The sequence below is a fragment of the Pseudopipra pipra genome, chromosome 11 (assembly GCF_036250125.1).
Source record: "Pseudopipra pipra isolate bDixPip1 chromosome 11, bDixPip1.hap1, whole genome shotgun sequence".
Taxonomy (NCBI): Eukaryota; Metazoa; Chordata; class Aves; order Passeriformes; family Pipridae; genus Pseudopipra; species Pseudopipra pipra.
The window spans coordinates 6,777,498-6,789,572 of record NC_087559.1 but is presented as its reverse complement, the minus strand read 5'-3'; the positions used below and the strand labels follow the sequence as shown (position 1 = coordinate 6,789,572).

The 12,075-nt window shown below is 43.3% G+C and overlaps 1 long non-coding RNA gene across 1 annotated transcript; it reads right to left on the bottom strand.

Annotated features, from left to right (window-relative positions):
• Positions 1–2,470: 2,470 nt before the first annotated feature.
• Positions 2,471–10,648, bottom strand: LOC135420175 (uncharacterized). Its single transcript, XR_010433409.1, has 2 exons — positions 6,192–10,648; positions 2,471–4,996 (listed from the first exon to the last, which is right to left on the bottom strand). It is a non-coding gene; the product is annotated as an uncharacterized LOC135420175 (long non-coding RNA).
• Positions 10,649–12,075: the final 1,427 nt, after the last annotated feature.

Genomic DNA, 12,075 nt, shown 5'->3' with positions numbered 1-12,075 from the left:
AAAGCTCCATGAATTTGGGAGCACCAATCCTAATGTCCTCCATAGGACTGGCTTTCACCCTCCGGATCGATTCCAATTCCATCTACATTTCAGTAAAACACTACCGATTTCAGTGGAGACCATCCTGATAAATGCCAGCATATACAGATGCAGAAGCAAATCTTCCCTGCAATCACCCAGGGCATCTGCAACCAAGAGGCATCTTGGCAGGATGCATGAATGGCCTGATTGTGTCCATTTTCAAGAAGGAATACATATGTATAGTGCTGTGATCCAGCTCAGCCTGTGTGAGGCTTTGCTCTGCTTGATGAGCAATCAGTCTGCTGAGGGAACAAACACATAATGACTGCTTTCAGCTGCTAATGCCACTGCTTTTTCTGGAACAATATAGAGGCCTGAACTGCAAATTCACATCTGGCCTTGTTGGAAATTAACTGGGAATAAAAAGGGGTTTGCAATTAGCCTTTGGAAAAATCTTCACTAATTCACAAGGAGGGAACAGGACACTAGAGCCTGCAATGACATTTTGGAGGGATTTGGTGGTGTGTCTGCAATAGGGGGTTCATGGATTTATTTTAGGGAAAGACTCTGCTCTTTTTTGGCTTTGGTCTATGAAAGAATTCAGGAACAGTGATTTTCCAAACATATGGTGATATTCATTTTCACAGCAAAATGCAATTTGACTACAGCTTCTCACTGTGTGCATTCAATTTCCATGAATGTTACTGGGATCAAGATTTTTCATGGCTCCCTTCTTTGCCATTTTCAATGAAAACTGGCATTAGTATTTCTACACTTGTTCTGTTCGTGAAGTCTTTCCATATTTTATTCTGCTAAACTCCCTGAACCTGTTTAAGTTTTGCAAAATTGATGCCTAAAGATTGACTTCCAACATTTACCTTTCTAGAATTCCTTAAAGGCATCTTCATTTTTAGCCGTTAAAGTCACCAGTAAAATGAATTATTTTTTGCCCAGTTTAACTACATTTCAGTTCCATTTTCACACATCTTAGAGGATTAGCCAAATCAGCTCTGGTCAAGCAAGAATAAAATATGGTATCTCCCATCTTTTCCATCAAACAAAACAGTCAATAGGAAAAAAGGAGGAAAATAGCCCAAATTTCTAGCACATTGTTCTTAAATACAAGCTGAAAATCACTGTTCTTGGACAAAAAAAGGAAATGATGCCTCCTGCTCTTCCAGGGGGTCAGCACACACCATCCACTACTCCTGCCCCAAGGCTGCACTCTGTGTCACAGTATGTCTCCTAAAAGCCACTGGGAATTATCTCCAAAACCTCTGTGGCTGCTCCTGACCGTGTCACTGGAGGGGCTCAGGGGAAGGGGAATGCAAAGAAAACCCCTCTCATTCATATTTCTCCTAAGTATTTGGGATGGTTTGCTGACTCACTTTGCAGTATAGCTTGCAGCAAACTCAAAATTAAGTTACTAGAGAATAATGACCATTAAGTGACTGAGATTGCTTTATTTCTCTGAGCCTTAGCAACAGTGATTTCACTTGCCTGTTGCCATAACAACTCCAGCATGCACATCAAGGTCACTAAGCCCACTTTGCTTCTTGCCTGTAGCTATGTCTCTGATGGCTTATACGCCTCATTTTTATTGTAGATTCGTACACGGTGACTAGGAAGAAAAGGTACTTTTTCATCTTAGGAGTAAACAAGAACATGAAGATGAGCATTTCTCAAGGTAAGAGAAAATGGACAAAAGACAAAGTATTTGTGAGAAACGTTCAGTCTTAATGGAAAAGCAATTCTGAGAAAAAAAATGTGTATATATATGAGGTCCAAAATACCTAACATGCAAGGAGTCAAACTGGCAGTCAATTCAAGCTTATAAAGATAAAGAAAATTTCCTGAAGAGTAGATATGAGTTCCTTGATTTTCAAGAGGACCTACCAGCCTGCCCAAGGACATGAGCATCGGCACATCAAGGTCCCTAAAGTGCCACTGAAGAATTCTGACCTTGGTGCTTAAATAACTACAGCTTCAATGGAAGCACCCTGTGTAGTGTTAATCTGAGAATCCACAGTGCACAGCCATTCACTGAGGCACATTGGCCTGAAATAAGTTGGAGCTGGAAAGGAGAGGACCACTAAGCAGGCTGATGAACTGCAAAGCCCCAGGTCAGGCAAGAAATCACTTGCAACACAGTTTTCCTCTGTTATTTCTTTCACAAATGTTAATGGATGCAATTTTTACCCCAAATTATTTACATGTCATACATCATTTTCATTGGATAGAAAGGTTATAAAACATTTTTTTAATGCAAGTGAACCACATTCATTCGTCTTGTAAGTCGACTAGAGGCACTTTCAAAGGAAAATCTAAGCTCCTACATTACCAAGGCATTTTTTCTGCCATGTGGAAGGAGAGAAAAGAATTACTCTCTGAAAAAAAATATAATTAACTTGGCCACCTTGTCTTATAGCTAGTTGATTACAGCAGTGAGTAAATGAAAGATTTCACTGTTTATTTGTCAGATTTACACCAAAAGTACCAGGAAAAAAGATGAAATGTCCAGAATTGCAGAGGGATTTTTGAGGCACTAAATACTTCTGTGAATCAGGACTGAAATGTAATTTCATATGTACGTGTATAGTAGTTGGCTACAGGACAAGATAGATAGAAAGACAGACAAACCCACACATGCACATTGATAGACAGATAGAGAGACAGCCATCCATACTGGGGCTGGACCACAAAATGCCAATTTTCAGTTTTGCTTGATCATTTACAGTAGGCCCAGCTGGCTCTAGTAGAGATTCTGGCCCAGATCACCCAGCATTTTGCTAGAAAAGGCAGAGCAGTAATCTCATTTTGCAGACAGGAAACAGAAGAAAAGGAATAACTACAGATGCTGCCAGCCCACTGGGGAAATATGAAGAACTTCCCATGTTTGGGGACTCCCAAACAGGCAGCCATGACACAGACCTCCATCGTGTTTTCAAGTTCCTGCCTAGACAGCAAGAGCTTGCCTTGGAGTTTACACCAAAGAAAGGCTGAAAAAGAATTGGTTGGCTTTTTGGTTGCTGTTCTACCCTGGTGATTTATACAGACTGTAAAGGTAGAAGGCAGAGGGGCTCTTGGCAACAACTACTGTCACAAGCAAGTTCAACACACAGAGGGAAATACAGGTTACTGACCAGTTAAACAGTAACTGCCAAATTTAGGACACTCAGGAATAATCTCACTGCTTACTATGGGATCCATGTCCTCTTAAAAAGATTTGTGACAGCTGTCATATCCCTGGTGATGGCTGGGGAGAAGGCATGTGCTGCCTACCAGGCATCCAGCCTGCACACAGCCTGGGCAGAGGGGTTGGATATGGCAAGCTGGATTGGGGCAGCCCTGGAAGCAGTGGGGAGCTGATGCCAGCCCCTTTCGTAGGTCACGGTGGGAAGGATGGTGCATCAGGGACCTGGAAGGATCTGTATGGAGCTGTCCGGAGTCCATGGGAAGGTGGTAGGCAAAGGCTAACACAAGGGCAACATCCGTCCTGGTGAAGAGAAACTGGTTTCTGAACCCTTTTATTTATTCATCAGACCTAAATTTATCCTTTTCAAAAGTTGTCTTATTTAGTGCATGTTCTAGACACCCAACGTTAGGCCAGTTTAATAATTCAAAGCCCCTTTGATGTCCTTAGTGTACTCAGTTTACAGGAAAGTCCCAGCACGTCCACCCTGGAGCCCTGGCAGACTCCAGGTCCCACTAGAGACAAAACACTAAATAGCTAAAACAGAGCCAAAGTCTGCCTCGAAAACAGGAGAGCTCACCCTGTTCACCTTTAGTGAGCTGCAGCTCATAAAGCTCCGCCTGCCTACGGGTATTAGAAGTGTGGTGCTTTAACGCCTTGTGCCAGAAAACAAGCAAAGATGTATCTCAGGGAAACAGCACATTCAATTGTTGCAGATTCTGTTGCTTTCCACAGAGTATCTCCTGTTATTAATTTAATAACTGAAGAGGAAATCCTGTTAATCATAAGTCGCAAGGTTGTATGAGCTGACAGCTGTGATATCACAGCTGTTGATAGCTCTGCACAGATACGATGAGATGGCAGATAATGCACGTCGTGACTGTCAAGAGGGAATTCAACTGGTTGCCTAATTTTTACCATGCACACACCTCCTCTCCCCTCCCAAAGATGTCACACATCTTTCTTCTCCTACTTATTACAACAAATACATCGCTCCTACAATCAGATGCCAACCTACAATTATGGACTTGCAGGCGTCAAGCACTGATTATCACTGCTTAGGTCAGCGAGGGGTTAAACAGGAAGAAAATTAAGCCAGCCTAGAAAGAAAGTAAAACAAATAACTGAATTAATCCATCTCTGCTGGTGTGAACTTGGATAGCCTGATTTTTGCCATTGAAAAAAAAAACATCCAGCAGCCTCAGCTTGCCTGAAACATCAATAAACTTTTCTTTAGACCATTGTTTAAAGTTGACAGTTCACGTGCCAATGAAAGTGCCAGTGTAGTAAAATGAGTCTGGACTTGAGACTCCTTTGTGGAATGAGCTTCCTAAAATGGTGGCTATTAGGAAGCTTTTACATTCAAGCACATTATACCACACATAAAAGTAAAAAGTCATCCTGTGCAAACTGACTGAACCCTGGCAAATATTTTAAACCCTTTATGATTTTAAATGACACACAGTGATCTTCTGTTTTCACATCACTTATTGCCTCTGACACACATTATTTGTTAGCATGCCTGGGGTCACAAGTCAACGGAGCAATGCTGAATTACAGTGGCCAGGAGGGTTTGCCTCCTCCTTACTTACACATTCTCTGCAGCCCTTATACAGTCTGTAGCTCCTATAGGTGTTATAGAAATAGAGGTGACTGTTGCCCCAGGAGGATGATGGATGATGGACACGGACATTGCCTCATCCTTCTTCCTCTGAGCCCTGAAGGAGGCTGCCAAAGACTCCCACAGAGAATTAAAAGTCTTTGTGAAGCACAGGGGAATTCCTGTGAGGAAAGGGAAAACCAAAATGTTAGTGAGACACCAAATCTTGACCAATGTGCCCAACATGGGAACTTTCCTGGGAAGACAGGGAAAAGAAAAAGCTCAAAAATATGGCCCCAAAAGGCAGAGAAAGCTACTGAAATGTCTGCTTCTGGGGGAGACTGTGGGGTTAGCAATCCAGACCAGGAGTCTGGAGAACACAAGAGAAGCCTCCACTGCTGCCAAATCAAATATGTCAGCAAAACAGTGGGGCCCACCCCTGCAGCTGCTTGGTAACTCAGCCTTGATGTTCCAGACACCTCAGGTGCTCACCTTGAACAACAATTTCAAATTTCACTGTAGAGGACCAATGACAGTGCAAAAGGTTTGCTTGAGCTGGTGCTCTTTACCTTCTATTTCAGCAGAGCCTGCTGGGGCTTTGCAGGGATTTCTGGGGGAGCTTGTTGCAGCCTCCCCCAGGGAGGGACCACAAGCCCCCACCACAACATACAGACTCAGCCAGTGTGGTGAGATGTCTCCTTGGGAGGATCCCATGAGATGGCCCTGTGCTGCCCAGACTGACATGGAGTCTCTGGAGAGGAAAGGTTTCCTTTTAATTAACTCAGATCCGACTTCGTAGAAGTTTTTCACAGCCCCAAACTTTATGTAATACTTCAAGATTAACGGTGAAATAAGAAGAGACTTGACCTGGAAAAAGTTCCAGCTCAGGCAAAATTTATCTTTTTTTTCCTCCTCATTTTTAGCAAATACAGTGACGACTGGGTATAGTAGGTACAGCTCTGCCCAGAAGCATTAGGTATTAGTCACCTCACAGTAATTAGTCATCTAAGATACCATTTTTTAAAGACCTTAAATAGCTCCATCTGGATGTTACACTGAAATCTTGAAGGGGGCCCTGTGCAAGAGAATGCTCGTTTCCTGTGCTGCAGGGAACCCAGGAGAAAAGGCAGGGGGAAAGATCAGGGCAGAGTTGGCACCTGAACGACCGTTTTGGCTCCCAACTCAGTCCTCCCTTCTTAACGAGGGAGAAAAGACACCAAAGCCTTTTGCTAGTGCTTCAAGCCCTAGGCAGTTAAAAGCACAATGCAGGGAATATTGTTTTCACTCTTGTCATGCTGCTGCAGACTCAGTGTCCCTGTACTGAGTGGGGACCATGGAGCTCCCGTGGCATCACTACAGGCCGTGATGGTTCCTTACCTCAGGTCTGCTTGTAGGAAGGATATTTTCTGTTGAGGAGTCCCACAGTTCCCCCATGGTGCCCTCATCCATGAGCCACGTGGATCCAGACCTCCCCTGATACACTCTCCTCTACAAGGAGGAAAGAAGGAAAGCAGTGTTAGAGATTTTTGGCCCCCTCCTCCTCCAATCAAGCTTTTACGATTAATTCAAAAAGAAAATGAGTCTCTTGGGAAGGAAAGACATTAATCTTATCAATTATTTGAATAGAGTGGAATGCAGTGACATCAGCAACTAATGAAGTAAATCTAAATTAAACCACATTATTTTATTTTATTTTTTTTACAAAAGGAAGAACATCTGGTGTTTGACAGCGAGACCAATCAAGTTGCCAATTAATCTCTGCAAAGTGCCAAACCTCCTCATTATTCTGTGTGCAACCATTTCTTCAGTCCTTACCACCGGTACAGAAAATAGAAAATAGCTTGTTGAATGAGCCACTGCAGAAATCTTCTTGTCATGAAGAACTCATTAGGTCAGCAATGAAGTGATTTATCAAAGACTTGGATTTCAGTGATCAGCTTTGCTTGTCCAACAGACTTGGTGGCAGCACTTCAAGCAAATGCTTACAAATTACCATTATAATCTTGCAAGCATGGCTCATCTACACCAGACAGTTCCTGACCAGTGGAGTGGAGACCAAGAAATACAATCCTTCCTGACCTCTATTATATGCTGTCAGCCATCCAGATGTGATGCAATGAGCGGAGGAGATATTAATACTTCTGAATGGTGATGAGAGGGAGTTCACAGGCTGGAAGAGATGCTGAAAGCAACATGAGATTGCCTTATTTAATCTTAAATTCTCCTGAGCCTCCTCTACCTGATCCCACTAGCCCTTTGCAGGAGTGAATGGTCCCTCAGCATGTGGCAATGATCAGCTCAGTCTTACACAGCACCTGACCTTATGTAATCCAACATGTGTCTTATGATATTTTTCAGTTCCCTCAGGTTGAAAACTGCCTTTTCCATGTCTATCGGAATTGTGTGTCTGTGCTAATCTGCCTGAGCTGGGAGAGCAGAGGGGAAAAGGTGGGAAGGGAGGACATGATTTCTTTAAAAAGTCAAACCTCTAAGTGTCCACAGTCTGGAACATAAGATCATAATTTTTTTCAGCCCATCGCATATACAAAAGGTATTTTTCCTCACAAAACAGATTTCACCTTTTTAACTAAGTCACTTTTCAAACAAGAAGAAAATCCACTGCTAAGTACAGCTTCAGAAACAAACCAAATATGTAGCCCCCCGCCCAGTACTGTTTTTAATTTTTCATTCTTAGCTCTGCCTCTGACCCTTTCCCACCACTAGCTGGGTCTTGATGTGTCTCCTCACCACCTTTCTCTTTCTTCCAACAGTTTTTCCCCATTGGAATTCCTTCCCCTTCTGCCAGCATCCTCCTCTCCCTCAGGACATGAACTCAGTTACATCAGCATTGAACTTTCAAACCTGTAATGTGCAAGTGGATTCGAAATTAGTCGAAACAAGCTCATCCATCAATAGCTCTTAATGTCAAGAGCTCTGAGGGCAGGGGTGGGAGTGGAAGGCAGGGCCACAGTGCATATTCAGGCAACAATGAAAATGTTGTCAAAGAGCAATTAAGTGTGCTCCTGTGACAGGTTGGCACTGCACTTCTGCTAAGGTGAGAGAAGTCATAAAACATTTACAGTTTACCCAGCACAAGCAGCATCAAGTGTCTTTTACATCCAGCCTCCATCTCCTCAGCAGTCATAGGAGACCCAAACCTGCCTTGTGCCAAATGGTAGTTGCATTTTAAATAACATTAATCACTTTTTATCAAGACTTTTTGGTTTGCTGAGTCAAATGTCATATTCTCTATTGCTGGGCAGCCCTCCTTGCTGCCCTGTGAGTGTTAATTAAATGGACAGATTGAATTTGTTATCCTACATTTGAGCCACAAAGCATAAATAGAGGAACTTCTTTCTTTACTAATATTAGTACAAAATAACTGTTCATCCAAATATTCACAAGCAATATGATAGTAACACTATCTTTAAGAGTTTAATCAGAGTCAAACCCCCATTCTGTGCAGAAGAATCTGTACTTCCCTCATACTCAGGGCTATTAGAGTTTTTCCCACGTACATTGGATACAGTACTTTAACATGTGAATCTGGCAGGATTTGGCTGCTGCAATCCTACCTGGTATGAAAGTCAGGGGCTGAATTCTAAGAAGAGATGAAGTGAAAGAAAGCCCCTGGAGAGGCTGCTTGGCAAACAGCACATATTTCCACTAAGACTTGAGCACACCAGGTAGGATTTCCATAAGGTGAAAAATATGGCTGTAAGCCAGATATAAAAATGGAAAGAAAAAACAGCACAAAAACCTGAGCACCTGGAGACTAAAGAGAGAGCTGATGCTCTCTGCATGGCTGAAGGGCTCAGTATGCTATTGACTGAGATGACAGAGTTTTTGGACAATATAGGAAACTAAAGAGATGCCAGGGAGCTGGAGATCCAACGTTGTTCTGCATCCCCTCCTTTCCAAATGAAGGAAGTGAAGCAGAAATTGAATAACAGAAAAGAACACTTGTGTGGAAAGAAAGAGCTGTGGACAAAACACACGGAATGAAGGACTAAGAGCCAGTTTATTAATGCAGTGCCTACCTGTGTGAGAGCAGTTCCTCTTATTCCCTGATTAGGTTACTCACCTTACAGAAGAGAGGCCAGCTACAACCACAGTACTACTCACCACACTCTACACCTGGAGGCAGAGGCCAGGGGCACAGTAGCTGGTCTTTTATGTCAAACAGTGCAAGACAGACTAAGCAACAGGCATTTTTCTCCATTGGTGGAAGAAGATATCAATTCAAACTTGCTGAGCTCTTGATTTGGTCCTTAGCCAGTCCAGGAGAGACCAAAAGGGAGTTCAGCAGCACCCAGCACCCACAGATGCTGGAAGAAGAACATTTGTTATCAATGACTTTCCACTGCAGGAGGCAAGGGAGTAATTTTAGTCTCACTTTACAATGACACAAGAAACAACCATCTCTGGCACAGTGAGGACTGGAAGCCACAGCTCCTGGGCCTTGCTTCAGCAGCACAGCAGAAGTACTTGCCCCAGCCTAAGCCCAAGCCCTGAGCTTTTGTCAGTGCACCGAAGCAAGGGACAGGCCATCACACTTTACCTCCCCTTTTCAGCTCCTCTCTAGCAATTCTGCAAATATCGATTAAGACTGTGCTGTTCGCTCGCTACAGGAAATGTCAAATTGCTTTATTAAACCATCTCCTATATATTTACCTACCAGCAACCCAATAATGGTATGAAATTAAAAACACCTTACCTTTATCTCTAATTATCCCATTATAGAAGCAGGTGAATACTGCAGAGGCAGTCATCACACTTTTACAGCATAACTACTTTGGATAAAAATTACAGAGGTGCAGTTTTCTTATCTGTGAGGAGATAAAGTAGATCCTTTCAGAGCTTTGGCTGATTTGTGGCAGGAGGTCAAAGGAAGATATTCTAAGACTAAAGTTGGTGTTTCCAGGTGACCTGCATTTTGTGCCTCCAGGAAGCTTCTCTTTCCCTTATCACTGCAGCCTTTGTCACCTGTAGAATATTATTCAATAAGTTTTGTGGTTTTGTCTCTCAGCCAAGATCCATCTTTCTCTAGAACCAGCAGACAACCACAGAAAATGAAAGGGCACCTGCTGGTCTCACCTTTTTGTGGAGGGCTTGTCCACCTTTATTCTCTTCTCCAAATGGCAGAAGTAATAGGGCAGCTTTTACCCTCTAATACAGATGAGAAATGTACCCACACCATATTTCTTGTGTCAAGGTGATAGATCAAATTGGGAATGGGGGAGGCACATGGAGGCAATGTGGACAGAATAGAAGAGCATTAGCTAGACAAATGAGTACAGTGAGAATTCAAGTAAGAACTATCCAGTCTGTTTCCCCAGAGCCCCAGGGCAAATATGAAACCATTCAATCCAAAATATCATTTCTAAATCTTTTTTGTGTGCCTACTACAAGCTGTCCATTCCTCATACAACAATGGGCATTTCTAGGCACCAAGCTGTAGAGAAGAGAGACTTGGAAAATTGGCCTTTCATGAGGACTTTGGGGCTTCCTTGCTGTTTTGCATAACTGGGAGTGCCATGTTCAAAAGCTCCAGTGTTTTTACTAATTCTCACTGAGGGAGATGAGATCCCAGGCCCTTTGGAGCACCCAGATTTACTTTTTTTGTTTCAGATATTCAGAGCATTTGGGTTGTTTCTACTGAACATGGCAAAGCTTTCGGCTCTTCCCACCCATGGAACAGAAGTCCAGCTCCTGATCCTCTCTCCCAACAGAGCCTCCATCCAAAGGGAAGATGTCCTTGATTACCCTCTTTTCCCTGATGAATACAGAGCTTTCCCCATCTGGTATCTGAGCATAGACACAAGCCCAAGCCTTGTGTCAACATGTTCCCAGCCTCCTTTCATAATATGGAAATGACAGCAGTTGCTGCATGTGAAGATGAAATCAAATGAATAAATGAATGTCAACAGACTGTGGGTAGAGGCACAGAGGTTGCATAACAGAGAGACTACGAGTGCACAGATGCAGTGAAGCCAAATTGGGTGCTGAGTGGATTGTCAGGGCTTGTTTCAGAGGGATGCACCTCATCATGTCACCAGCACAGCTGTCAGCCGATGAATTATTCCCAGTGAATTAAGAAACAAAAAATAATGTCCTCTACCCATCCAGTACTCATGGAGGCCATTTAGAGGGAATATTATGTGACATCTCTAGGTAAGTCAGATGGTGAATTATTACGGAATGGTTCCTCTTCCCTGCAGGAACAAAGTCTGGAGATCTCCTACAAAATCCTTACTATGTCAGTGTCAAAGTAAATAATTCTCCCCCCAAAAATTATTACCAGCTGCACTTGTGGCATTAATGTCACACTAAGGGCATGGCTGCATGGATGAGGACTGACAGACTTATGCTCCATGCCCCAGCTCTGAGCTGGCCAGATGCAAAGCAATTCCATTCCAGAAGCATAGAGCCATGTTAGCAGGGTGACAGCTTGCTCGAGAAGAAAGGCCAAAATTTTTGCCGCTGTATGGTTTTCTGAATGTCATTGTTTGAACCTGTTTGTCTCCCTTTCAGGCGTCTGTCTTGCCTGTTAGTCCTTTAACCTGAACTGGAATGCTTTCTTTTCATCCTCCTCTCTTACAGCGGGAGAACTATGCAAACCAAGGCTGACTTCACAAACTGCTTCTTAAATAAATAACACACTTCTGCGCTTCGTTCCTCTCAAACAGAAACACTACTTCAGCTTCTTTGTGCCACTTCCCCTCCAAAACTGCAGCAGCAGCAAAGCAATCAAGAGAGCGTGAGGTAATATCCCATACAGCAGACCTGCTTCATTTGGAACAAACACACAAATAACCTCCAGCTTGAGAAGGAGGAATGCACAAACACTTAAAAGCTAATTCCCAAACCCAGCAAGACAAAGGCAGAGTTAAAAGACTCAAAACACCTGAGCAAGCAAAACAGTCTCTTATCCCTCACTAAAGCAAACACAAAGACGAATCGCATTCACTATCCAGTCTGGAAAGCCAGCCATAATATATTGCCTGCCACAGCAATGATGATTGTTCTTGTGCTCTCCACCCCAGATACACACTCAGCAGATTCATAACTCTTTCAAGTTCTCCAAGATAAACATGCGGGTGCTTGATAAAGGATTTCAATTATAATGTTCCTGGGAACATCTCACACGCTGCCTCCCACCCCAACACAGCAGTGGATTCAGCCTCCCCACAACCCCAGGGACATGGTCTGCAGGTCAGGTCCAACAGCATTGGAGGTTCCTTGTGCTTCTGGAAGCCTT